Source organism: Gymnogyps californianus, chromosome 18, assembly GCF_018139145.2.
Source record: "Gymnogyps californianus isolate 813 chromosome 18, ASM1813914v2, whole genome shotgun sequence".
Lineage (NCBI taxonomy): Eukaryota > Metazoa > Chordata > Aves > Accipitriformes > Cathartidae > Gymnogyps > Gymnogyps californianus.
The window spans coordinates 7,530,650-7,544,611 of record NC_059488.1 but is presented as its reverse complement, the minus strand read 5'-3'; the positions used below and the strand labels follow the sequence as shown (position 1 = coordinate 7,544,611).

The 13,962-nt window shown below is 37.7% G+C and overlaps 1 protein-coding gene across 2 annotated transcripts in view; it reads left to right on the top strand.

The window, feature by feature from the left end:
• Window positions 1-13,962, top strand: part of MED27 (mediator complex subunit 27) — a 93,911-nt gene that overhangs the window by 50,491 nt on the left and 29,458 nt on the right. The window lies entirely within an intron of this gene.

The following is a 13,962-nucleotide window of genomic DNA, read 5'->3' as shown; positions in this document are numbered from 1 at the left end:
CAGTTCACCTGCTTCTAGAGGTCCAAATAGTGCTGTTCTTGTTTAAACAGGTCTGCTGAAAACCCGCATCTTGAAAATAACCCTGTTCTAAGGGGGGGGAGCTGGTGGAGGGAGAAAGCAGATATTTTTGGAGAAACTACATTAAGTAGTAATGTAAACTATAGTAGCCTGTTTAAAAAAACACAGCGAGAAGCAGATGAGATAACTAAAAGGGATGCTACAAGGAGGAGTGTTTGGGATTAAAAATAGTATTTTTATGATTTTTTTTTTTAATCTCAGATTTGGCTTAAAAGCAGTTTACATGTTGATGCTTCCATGATCCTTTCTACTTTGAAAGTTGCTCTTCATTTAGACAAAAGGTTACTTCTTCAACAGTGTGATTTTACAGCATGATAGATGATAAGCAAATCTAGTGCTATCTAATCTTAGATATTTCTAAGGAAGTGAAACGAATTTCTTGACAGAGTATTGGTGGCTCTTGTATGCCACTTGTAAAATGAGCTTGTTGAGAGAAAATGCCAGGTAGAACTATTTTAACATGTGATTATGCTTTTAAAATGAAAATTTATTTTCAGTGCAAAGATAGCAACTTTAACACCGCAGACAGAAAATCAATTATAATTTTTGCTAGTACAGCTAAAATATTATCTGCTGCTACTAATTTCTTTGTGTTGTTCCACAATTGCTATCTTCTCTCTGTTTTTTATTAAGTCATTGATGGGGATAGAAATTCTGATATTGAAGCCTGAGTGTTGTAATATCCTTCTTTCTCTCCTGCTACGTACTTTTGCACGTCTGCAGTACCGTGATTGAATCATCTGTTTCTATGCTTGTATATGTATTTAAGCCATTTAATTTTTATTGTCTTAGGCGTCACCTTCCACCAGCAAGCTCTTATGCAAGTGAACCACTGTTTGCTTTTGCTATTAATTGCTTTGTTAAAGTGTCAGTATATACTGGATCTTAAAGATCTGCATTTTGCAAATCTCTCGAATACCTTCTGCTGAAGTTGTTCTCCGCACATCTTAAAATGCTGGTGTAAACAAGCTACATAGAGAACCTGGTTGTTGGATGGTCCTTAGTTTTCAGGTCATTTCAAGTATTTCCTTATCTGTTAACTTGTTCTGGTTGGTTGTTTCAGAGAATTTCAAGAAAGAGGTTTTCTCTCTCATGTAAGATCTGTCCAAATAGTTGACTCCCTTTGCTTTCAAATCCTAAATAAGTAGTTCATTTCCATCTCCTGAGTGTGAAGGAGAGGATATATTGAGAAATGTTCAGCTCGGATTTGAGCATAGAGCCCCTCCAGATCTGTCAGTTAGCACTGATGCAGTGTGGCGTGCGAGGATGGAAAGTGCTCCTTGACTGCCCTGTGATACTGGGAAATGGATGTACACACACGTATTTAAGCTAATGTTTTAGGATTTGGGGGTTTTTTTAAGTACTTGCAAAGAGTAAAATGAGCCCTTTGTTTTGTTTGCCCATATTTTCTGTCTTTTGCTATTGCTGACTTCTCACTAGTCGCAGCTTGTGAAGAAGTCTGTTTTCAGTATAATGGGATGGGTTGCAGAAAGACGGTCAAAGCAGCGACCCTCTTGGTAGTGCAGCTGAGGATGTAACTGTAACTACATTTGATTTGTTTTCAGTCAAGCTTGCTTTTTCTGCTTTCCTGTCTTCATGCTTCCTTTTCAGAGATATTGTGCAATGCTTGTCTCATTGTGTCTTTTGCCAAATAGTTATACAATACAACCAAGGGCTAATATTTTTGTCTCCTTTTCAAAAATACCTATGAAGTGCTATTAAGAATGTGTCTGACATTAGATCAATGCAAGTGTTTTTGTGTTTGTGTTTTGAATCTACAGAAGACTTGATGATTGCAGTTAGGCAAAAAGTGAAAAATAATTAAATGATTAAACAAAAGTAAAATGCAGAAATGCGTGTCAATGCAGTGAGTAGTGAATGCAAAGCGAGCATGAATGGAGAGCTCCCTTGAAACATCTGCAAATTCACTGATGTTTGGAAATATAACTGCAGGACAATCTTTTGAGGTGATAGATATCATTTGGTAATATTTTATCTGTTCCTGTAGGGCATCAGCTTCAACTGGTTGACTCTCAGTAGCTACATGTTAGCTAATTAATCATATAATTTGCTGTCATGTTACTAGGTGAACCTGTATCCTGGTAGCAGCATGAATTTGAGATAATGGTTTCCTAATGATCGAAATAGCTGTAATAGCCCTGGCCCTCATGGTTGACTTCAACTTTCCCCTGGTTGCTTTTAGAAAAATCTTTGATATAAGGTTACTCTTAATGAAAGTTCTGTCTGCTAATGCAGATAGTTTGCAGCTGTGTGTATTAATATAGCTGAGTCCCATTCTCTTCTTTATACAGTATATTTTTAATTAAAACACCATATTACAATAATACATCGGTATATATTGTACATGTGTTTGATATCAAACTATTCTGTAGTTTTTACTCTGTGATGAAGCAGAGATTTTAATTTTTTTTTTTTAATTGGATAAGTTTTTTTGTTTATGCTATCATCAGACCTTTTCCTAGGAAAATATAGATCTCTGTTGGGTGGAATACTTCAGAAGATTTGCCTAGAGAGTTTTTAATCAAAAAATTATTGAACTCTTTTTCACAAGAAATCTTTAAGCTTGGACAGTGTAACTGTATAATGTAAACGGCCATCTCCAGAAAAGGAAAAATATAAACAGTAAGTTTAAAAGAAAAAACCAAAAAGTAACCTTGCCTTAAAATACACTATAATTTATCTCCATATTTAAAATTTTGTCTGTGTGCAGGGAATGTCTTTAGTCAGTGTAAAAATCTAATTAAATCTTCTCATGGTAGTGATTCATAGCTGACCCTCTTTATTGGAGCATCTTATTAGAATAATAAACCACTCCCTGCTGAGAGACACTGTCATTGACAGACAGGCGAGACACTTTGGCTGCTGATTAGAAAAGGGTGATAAGGCTGGTATTGTCTTCAGTCTGCAATAAATCTTTTGTTGTCCCTTCTGTAGCAGAACTTTTGAGATGCTGTTTGGCAGCGTCCGCGTTCTCGTTTGTGACCATGTACAGTCCCATCACTGGTGGTGGATTATTTCATACCACTCATTCACATTACAGTGGGCAGTCTTTTGTTTTTTCTTTTTTTTTTAATTAAGGACTGTGAATGCATAGAGAGTTTTCTTCTTTTTTTTTAATCTGTACCTGTTTACTATTAGAAATTATCTGACAATTTGGAATTTCTTTACTTTGGATAACCAAGTTCATGTTCCTTAAAGGAACTTGCTTTTTACAAGTTTTGGGCTCGATATTCATGAAGTGGATGCTCAGAATTAGGGAAACGTATGTAGGAACAAAGCTAGGCAGTGTTAATAATCATGTTTGTATTTACCTAAGGAGATCTTCATTCCTTGTTTTTTACTTAGGCACTTTTCTCTGTTAGTATACTTACATAAACAGAATTGTATTATTTTTCAATAGGCTGAACATTTCTTCCTGGTAGCACCAGACACAGTAGTTCTAAAGGGGTCAGTCTACTTTAGATAGACTTGGCATAAAAGCTGGTTTAGGTTTTAATTTTTAGGCAAGCTCTGCAGGTAATGTAAACTGATGTAGGTGCAAGAATATACTTAAGAACAGAACTGTATTTGCTTACCATGGTGGTACTTTGGCTTTAGTCCAGGTTTCAGCCCTGCAAAGTACTTTAAACTCTGCTCTGCCTGTTCCGCACAGTGGAGGAACACAGGCAAAGCAAGAGGCTCCAGCGTTTAAAAAAGCCACAGTGAACATAAAGCCTGTCTGATCTCTGCTGTGGTTGCACGCTGATCCTTGTGTGCGAGGGGAAATAACATCAAATGAGGGGGAACCTGATTACAAGAGTGGGAAAATGGCCAAAAAGGCGCAGCGAATTTCTGCGGTTGCTTTGCTGAGGTGTCTGGACTGTGTTTGGCAAGCCCAAGAGTAACTGCCATGATACGCCCTTTCCTTTAACCAACCCCGTTGTTTAAAGAGAAATTTTTTTTCAGAGAATTTTCTTAAGGGAATTAGCCCTCCTCCCCCACAATGACTTTCAGTGGAAGCCACGCGGTTAATTTCCATGAGCCCTATAAAAAATCCCAACCTAAGGAACAGCTTGTCATGTTGGAGGAAGAAGTGATGAAAGTGTATTTTTTAGGAAATAATATTTTGAAGGGCTTCTGTCTCCAAAATGTTTGTACTGGGAGAGTCTTCGGTTTATAAATGCCTAATTGTACTTGTTGTATACGGTTTTCAGACTGGAGTGTAAAGGTGACGTTGAAGGAGTCTTTTGTTAAACCTCTGAGTTTTATGATAGATTTTTATATCTGCATTATCACAGGCAGATCGAAATACTTGGTCAGAGCGTAATCCTGAAGAGAAAAAATCAGGACTAGTTATGAAATTTCCTCAAGAAAACTTAAAGTAGGTGATCACAAAAGTTGAAATGGGTATTTGGTTAAAAGTTTGTGTAATAAGTTGCACTGGGCTGTAAAGCGATCATTTGTTACAGTATCTCATCTTTTCTGGTTTTTTTCTTCACCTTTACTTCTCTTAATTACACAAGAACAAATTGATCTTAAGTGTCCTTAAAGGCTGATATCAAGTATCCTAAGTACCCTTAGAACTAGTGCTATTAAGACTTACCTGTTTTTACCATAGTTTATAATTTTAATAAAGCACTAGATCTTGAAGTGGAGTGGCTGCTTGAAGTCTGTTGGTGAGGCCTAAAATTTGAGTCTTTACTTCCTAGTCCTATGTATTCCAACATCTTGTTCTATAAGAATAACATAATTCTGAAGGAAGAAATTAGAAATATAATAATACATCACTGTGAGGACTTGAATGAAATGATGGAGGCCATATTTTTAATGCCTTCATGTCTACGATGGGTTTTTTGGTTGTGCTTTTTCTCTTGCCTAATTTGCTCCTTCAGGCACTTCTGTCATTATCTAAGTATGCTTAAATGTTAGCATGGTTACAAGTTTTAGAAATCTACTTGCAAAATACAACAAGAGTCCAGTGCAGATTCTCAGGTAATAGATAGCACTACGTCTTAGCCTGGATCTGTAGGAATGAAACCATTTTGCATAAAAGTTGAGTATCTTCATCCCAGTAGCTTCTAACAGGTCACGAACAGTAGGTATGATGGAGTCAATAACCGTACAACACAACGCACCCTACATACAGTAAATAACGAAGGCTGAAGCTCTGATACGGATGCTGGTGCCTGCATTAGATGCAGACATGGCAGAGATAATAAGCTATTGTGGTTTTAGCTGAAGTTAAAAGAAATATATGGTAAGGATGAGAAATTCCAGCGAGATAGGTTTTCGGAGTACTGCACCATTGCGAATTTAAAGAATGTTTTAAAGCCACATGATACTGCCTGGAAACTATCACAGTGTGATTTAAGTAGGGGACACTTTTTTAAAAGCAGAAAATGTCAGGGCTTTGGTAACTTAACTGATACAAACAAAACCTGTCTTATGAAATGGTCTGCTCTGCTCTCCTGTTTTGATATGTTAGTCATTCTCCAGAGGGTTATATCCTTAATCCTCCCTTCCTCCCATCCTCTGGAATTTGTGTTGCCTTCACTAAGTTCTGGGACTTGATGTGCCTAACGTAAATGATCACTAAGATATCTTCCTTCCAGCAGTCTTGTCATATGGTCAAGTACAGTGTATAAAAAGGTCTAGCTGTGCACAACATACTATGTTTCTTATTCATCAGTCTCTCCACCCAAAGGTAAAATCTTGCTGCTTTTGATAGGTATAGAATACATAACAGCTATCATGCATCATCTGTTGCTTTTCATAAAAGGAGGTAAGTACTGTAATTTCTGCTCTGTTGAGGGAGAAATAAAGCACAAAGAAAGTAAGTGAGAAGGCTTTGCTATTGAAGTAATTCTTCAATAGCAGAGCTGAAAATAACATGTTATAAAATACTGAATTCTAGCTTTAGAAGGCTGAATTCAGGAATGACAGCGCGGAGTAATGTGCAGTATCAGGATCCCATCAGGCGGTCAGTCCACACAATGGGACCTTTCCCATCTGCAGGGAGCCCCATTTACTTTGTTCGGGAATCTGGCTGGGCAGGTGGGCTGTAAACCAGCCCAGCCCATCATCTTTTCTAGAAGCAGGACTGAACTTGATGCATTATTTTGAGGCCTCTGTCAAAGCACCACGTGGTGTTTACTGAACATCAGCATGTCACAGTTTAATCCTCTCTCCCTCGCTCCATGATTGACTAGTGAGTGCAGGAGAGGTGGTTTCACCTTACAGTGCAGACCCGAGCAACCTCAGATGAACTCTGCTGAACCACAGGTGGTGGAGAGGGTGGGGATTATCCATCTCTGAAACCCTGTGGGGGAGAACTGTGTGTAGTTTGTGCAAACATTATTTTATTTTATTTTTTTTTTTTAAAGGCCGGCTGGATCTCTTGTCCTCGGGAGAAACTCAAGCCTTTTGGCACAGCTTTACTGTATGGAAACATGCATGTGCCTGTGCAAATTTAGGCTAACAGGTGGGGCACAAATTGCTTGACGTGTTAGGAGTAATTCAAGAACCATCTTTGTAGATAAACACTGATGTAATAATTCTGATTCTCATCCACGCCCCTGAAAATTACTGTTGTTAGCAGTTATTGTTGGGCTGTGGAGCAACATCTAGTTTCATGAAGAAGTGGAAATATAAACAATACATATATGCTGTGAAGTATTGCTTCTGAAATTCTATTACTACTGATGCTGCATAGTTAGGGAGGGCTGTTTTTCCTCTCGAGGTATGTATAAAGGAGTTAATGTTTTCCATAAAGCACAGACTAGTAACAGGCTCAGACAAGATCCTGGTGATGACTGTAAAGTAGATGCATGTTTGTTTTGTTAACCAGCTTTCACACATTCTAATATCCATATTCCTCCCTTGATTACTGCTGTGAATTAAAGACATTTTGAAGAGCATTCCACATAAGTACAAAGAAAGCCATTTCAACAATATAATAAAATATCTATGGGAATTTGACTGTAAGGTCTCTATTTGTAACTTAGTTTTCCTTATTAAAGTTATACTTTTTAAGGTGGTGCACTGAAATTCGATATTGTGAACAGATGTCTTTTTGCTCTTAGAAGACAAACTATGCACTGACAACATGTGTGTTTTCAGAGTGCATTAAAGAGCTGTTCACATTTAACGTAAATGTGCAGATGTCCAGAGACTGATTCAGGGGCAGGTTTGCATTTCATAAGCATTCAGCATGAGAACCTGCGTGCATTTGTAGAATTACTGTCAGCTCATACCTTTGAGGACATTCCTCACAGGTTTATGCCACGTTGCTTATCAGTGGATTCACAGTAGCACTGAAGAATTCAGAATTGTGTTTGTTGTATAAATAATACAGTATAAGTAACACATTTTATCACAAAACAATATTTTTTTGTTGTAGTAGAATGACCCCAGTGTACAGTATTCCTGGCCCATGATGCATGGTCCCAGCAGGAATTGTGCTGGCACACAGTGTGTGCAGCCACATAGGGAGCTGAATCATGAAACCAGTTTAGATTTAAACGAATACATTTTTCTTTCTTTTTTTTTTTTTTTTTTAAAGCCAGATCAGTTGTGTGATCCAGCTCTTCCAGCACAGCACAGTTGAGGGGGCTGTATGCTGCAGTGTGCGGGAGGGGATGTGTCAGTGCCTTATGTCACTATTGGTGCTGAAGACTGAAAATTGTTGAATCACAGCCTCAGGTTTCTAAATGTCTTTGTAAATCCAACCCTTAAACACTGTCTTGGCTTCTAGAGAACTGTCCAAACGACTTCACATGCATCCTTAAGTGCTGTACCAGGTTTGGCCTTTTGTGAGTGAGAAGTGCAGATGGTTAAGTGTTTGATACAGCTATATGTGCATATGCTTTTGAAGCAGACCACCCTGTGTTTATATGTAAACACTTCTAGACTATTTAGGCACATAACTTAATCTTTTGCATCCACTCAATAATAAAACATAATTCCTCTATGACCAAAATAACATCCATAGCAAAGTTGAAAGCAAGCTAACTTGCAAGAATAAATGGAAATCTGTCTTCTTTCAGGTTTGGAGTTGAATCTTTCAGCGCTTTCAGGTGTGTGTTGTCTCACTTCTCCTCTGCAGCGTGGAGTGGAGTTGGGCATGAATCTTAGCAAATTCGTTCCTTAGGACCTTTGTCCAAGGTATCTTAGCAAGTTTGTTCCTTACAATCCACGCATTCTGTCTTGCTTCTTCCCACACCTGTGGATTCATATTACCAAGACACTCCAGTGCCAAAACTCCCGCGTGCTGATCATATATTGTAGCCCCAAGACTGAAGAACTGTGTATAAATCAAGAGACTCAGGTTTGCCCCTTCTGCCTTCAACTTACCTCATAGTAGTGAGAAGTCAGTTATTTGAAAGAGGTAACATTTGTTGTTTATGACGTATCATAAATAAAGATTTCACAGGGGGAATGGAGGCATTGAAGGAGTAGCAGAGACCGAGTTAGTGTGCAGATGAGAAGGGAACAGAAGGAAACAAGACGAGCCAGGAGGAGCCTGGCTGGAGTCTTCCACCAGCAGAAACTTGGAGATTGGGTAAGAAAGAGGAAACCGCTGAAGCAGTTTGTTCAGAAAGGACAAGAGGACAGTGTTAACAGCTGTAAGAGAAGACAGCCTGGCAAGGAAGCTTATAGCTGGAGGAGAAGTTGGTCAAAACAAGCGATTTTAGTACTGGAGCCAGGAAACATGAGCATTTTTATAGACGTTCTACAGAAGAAAAGGCAAGAGCCTGAATTAACAATTAAAAAAAACCCCAACAAAACCTGTGGAATTTGGGGAAAGGGACAGAGACTTCCAGGATTGATGTACAGATGTCACGGATTGTGCCAGCTGTCTAATTTAGTCTTGAGACGTGAGGTCGCTTTCTCAGTGTGAGAGTTGTTGAATTCCTTTTCACGCTCTTCATTGCCTATCCAAGCAGGAAGTGTCATCTCACAAAAGCTGGCAGGGGTCACTGTTTTAATAACTATTGTTAATTGATGTTTCTGAAAAGCCTTCTATCAACTTGCATTTGCTGCCTGCAGAGACTTGCTCAACAGGTAGCTGAATCAAATTAAAACTTTTAATTCATTGATTAATAAATCGCACTAGAACTGTGACTACCTTGTATGTTTTAAAATACAATATTTCTCTAATCAGGTTGCCTGAAAACTATTTAGTCTCTTTATAAAATCTATAATATTTAAAATCCTGCTACTGCTAAAAGCTTTAAGTTATATATTTAGTCTGGTTCTGCAAAAAATAGCTGTTCCATAGGTCTTAGTAGAGTGCAGGCAAGCTCTTTGCACCGATGCCTTCATTAGCGAGCACTACAGATGCTAGCAAGAGTCTGCAGGGCCAGCCCATGCTTCTGAAATGTAAGATATGTGAAAAGAAATTATTAGCCATGTTGAAAATAGTAACTGAAAGCCAAAAAAAAAAATCTGGGAGCAAGTAAATACTGTGCTAGTAAGTGAGAGAATGTGTGGAGAGTTTCCCCTATTGCTGTCCAGAATATCATGAATCCAGATTCAACAGAGTCGTAGAGTTTCTCTTCATCTCGTATGTGGTGTTTTCCACTGAGTGTGTAGGAAAGATTACGCTCTTTTATATTACAAATGTGTATTTTTTTCCTCTCTCTCTTTTTCTCTGTCTCCCCAAGATCATTTAGGAAAATCTTCTTTCTTCTGAAAGACCTCCTCAGAAAATTATTATTAATACCTATATTTCTAATCTTTAAATTGTTGTATTGAGTGGAAAAAATGAACAGCATGCAAGTTAAACACTGTGTGGGATAAATGCTATTTAAATCTTGTCTAAGCTGTTAAACATCACACTAACATTGGATTGCTGGATCTAATCCAGTAAAAATAAAAAAAAAAAAAATAAAAGAGAGGTCACATTAGAGAACTAAGCCATCTGTCCAGTGTGGAATTGAAAGGCATTTATAATGAATTACTTTCCTATATAACTGTCTTTTGGGGGGCCTTTGTGTGAATCAAAGAGATGTTACAAGACCATTTATCTACAAAGATGGTTCCTGAATTATTTCTACCTTGTCGACCTGATGTTTTAGTATGAAACTTCTCGCTTAGCATTTTGCATAACTAATTAGTCCCTTATAAACAGTATTTTCTAACTGGCTTCAAAAGTGTCTTCTGTCTGTTGCAGGCATACCAGTTCCATCCATCCAGTTCCTCTAGTACGGACTAAGGGATTTATGTATACACTTATTGGCAAAATGGCAGAGAGATTTTTTCAAAGAATATCTCTGTCGCTTTATTCTAATGGTGATTTTTTTTTTTCCCCTGCATGTTCATAGCAAGACTTCATTTGGAGTGTAACATTTTGAATTAATTTTAGTCTTTGCTAATGTTCATGAAGTAGATTGTTGTGTTTTGACTTTTGCAGTATTAATATAGCATGTTTATAGAAAAGAAGTATTCTGCTACATTAAAGTGAAAATAATGATTTATAGTGTTGTCAGCCTTGGAGAGCATCTGGTGTCAGGTCTGATCTTACTGGCTGGTTCTGTTGCACATTCAGATGCATACCCCTGAATGATACTATTATCATTTTTTAAAATAAAGATTTTTCTGTCAAAAATATAATTTTAAAACCTCCTTAAAAATCATGAATCTGAGTCATGAAGGAGAGAGAAGAGAAAAAATGGGAGAGGGAAGTTGGTACAAGCCTGCTATTACAGCTTCTTTAAAAATCCTCTGTCTGACCGGTAAAATTACATTAGCAAAATTGCTTTAGTATTTGATATTATTTAATGATCGGAAGTCCTGTTGGTCGAGTCTGTTGTTCTTTTCTGACTAGGATGCATACGGATCTGGATTAGGACGCAGGTATTGATGAAGTCACTTGAAGCTTTTTTGAATAAAAAGGGACTAACTTAGGATGTTGCAGTTATAAGGTGTTAATGTATTGTCTTTTGAGGCCTAGAAGAATAAGTAGGATGAAATTCTGTCTATAAAGAGTTTAAATACTGTGCTGTAATTGAATATGGGGGTTACTGGGTAAGATCTTTTGCAGTCATTTGCTGTCTGTCTTCAGACCTTTTTGAGCATGCTTTGCATGATAGAGAAGCTATGGGGAAGGAGTATGTCCACCTTCATAGGTGGAACAATGCCTGTTCTAGGACAAGAGGAGAAGCTACTACCATATGATTTCAGCTTGTATTTAATTCTGAGAATTCCATGAATATTTTTTTCCTTGAAATTAAGATATGTCAAATGTTTGAGCAAATCTATTTCCATTTGCTTTTCCCTGCTTTGCGTTATTTCTTCTGGGTTTGTAAATGCTCGTTCCACCCAGCATCTTTTGTAAGTAGGAGAAAACTGAGATGTGGTAAGTACGTGAAAAGTTAGAAGTGCTTATTGGCAAAGTAAAATTAGACTTTTCTCCATCCTTAAGCACTATGCTTCTCTGAGACTGTATAAGAGGTTCTGTAACATAAATAGGAACTATCATATTTTTGAGCTAAAACTGATTGGACAGAGATGTGTAAATTGTGAGACTGCTTATTTTGGCACCAAATTAATGTATTTCAGTTCTGCAAAATAAGTTCCAGACAGCAGCTTTTTCTCTGACCCTCTTTCCAGACAGCCTCAGGAGTGTACGTTATCTTGTCTTTATCATATGTTCTTCAATTTTCTCTGAAGTCGTCACCAGTTACACTTTTACATTACTTTGCTGCATCTGATTTATCATATCCATCCCTTCGCAAGATGTTTTACCAGATGTCCTCTCTGAAGGGCATATCTGTAGAAGAATTTTGCCTTAGATTAGGTTGTTTGTCATTTTATATTTGAGGCCGCCATGTAGTCAGGCTAATTTAGTAATTATATATGCATCTTTGAAGAATCCTTCTGTTCTGATGAGTCCTCAGGAAACCCTGATGTCTACTTGAAAAAAGGCAAAGGGGCAAAACAATGATATGTACATCAATGCTCTTTTATCATATTGGTCTTGGATTTTCTCTGATATCCTCTTGACTGAGAAGAGAAGGAAAAGGCTACCTATGTGGATGGTCCGGATAGAGTTGCTGAGCCTTGCCAAAATAAAACATTGTATTTCCTTAAGTGTGTGGTTTTAATTTTCTTTTTCTTTTTTTGTCAACTGACCTATGAAGAGTGGTACAAAATTAACAGGCTTCTAAGCTCAAAGTATCTTAGTAACTCATCTTTAAGTTCTTTCAGAAGGTGGTTAATACAAATTAGAAGATTTCTGTTTTGCTGTATGTGTGATTTCACTTAAAGGGAAGACTCTTCACAAGCGCCCTGTGAATTCCCTGTTCTGCCTTATACTGCTCAGGTAGTACAAGGTGACAGTTGGGTTTGAGTCAAGTTTTAAGGCACGTGGTCAAGACAAGTTTTACATTTAAAAAATAATCATATCTAAGAAAGAGTTGAAGAATTTATTACCTCCAGCCAGCCTGGATCACATTTTCAAAGGATAAATGTACATGTCCACTGGGATTTTTCAGAAGGACCTAAACAGATTAAATGCCCAAGTCCAACTACTGTTTATAGGATTTAAAATTACTTGAATTTTCCTTCCTTAGTGCATATAGACTGCGTCAGTGTCTTGTTTTATGCAACTTCGTATTTTGTTTGGTTTTAACTTATTGCCCAAAGCTTGGAAAACTAGAAAACTTAAGTTATGCAATAATCTGCATCATAGTGTGCAAGGCTATAAGACACATTCCTAACCACATACTGATCAAGAAACACAGAATCTCTCCTTGCCTGTGTCACAATCAGTCATCTCTATTCACTTACAAGCGATAGCTGAATTTGTTTGCAGAGCCTGGAGTAATTGCATTTACGAAACAGTATAAGCTCTCATGCTGTATAAAAAAAGTATGGGATTCAGTAATGTTTAAAATTAGTTAGGTGCGTACTGTTGATGCGTAGCTTACTCATCCTGAAGCGCTGTCTTACGTGTCTCCTCTTTCACTGTGCTAAGGAAGTTCTTGGCTTATGGATGTTTTAACTTTGCTTATCAGCAAGCAAGCTGTTAATGAGCCATTCCAGTGAACGGGGAAACTTTTTTCTGCGCAACGAGAAGTGTGGATTAAGATTTTTTTATGCAAAATTGTCATAACTAATTCCATTCTTTTGTTACTTTTAAAAGTGGGCTGACTTTACCAGCTGTGTAAGTGTAGCTTTCTTGATTTTATTTTATTTTTTCTGATGATTTTTAATCCCTTGCAAAATAGCAATTGGAGCACAGCATCTCATTGTTTTGGGGGAGTTTTTTAGCAACTAACATTAGAACTGAAAAACTTGGAAGAGCAAGAATTCGACATTTTTTGCCTTCATTTAAGCAGGTTAAAGGGAAATAATTAGATTTTTCAGTTTTACTGTTAATCTAACTGGGGCAACCGATTTTTCCAAAATCTTTTTTTCAGAACACGTACGCGGGCTAGCATGAAAACAGTTTTATCAGTAAATTCACTCACGGATCTGATCAAGTTGCAGAGTTTGTAGAGGCATATGGTAACGAGGCAGCAGTGCCCCTCCCTTCTTCTGCGGAGTTCAGGAGAACTGGAAGTAGTACCAGAGGACAGATTAGTGCCCAGATGATACAGACTCTTGCATAAACTCTGCTAAAGCAAATACTGTGCATTTTAGTGTGTCCAGAGGAATGGCTGAAGGATGTGAGATATGCCCATGGGATGGAGCAATGTGTCCTGGGAAACAAGGTCTCTGAAAGGAAGTTTTCACTGTTAATGGATGTCAGCTCTTAATACGATACCGGGGAACCGAGACAACTGTATGCTGGCTTGCTTGGCCTGCAATAGCAGAAGGATTATACCCCGCAGAAAGGATGTTACTTTACCTCTGTGTTTGATCACCCCAGAGAAACTC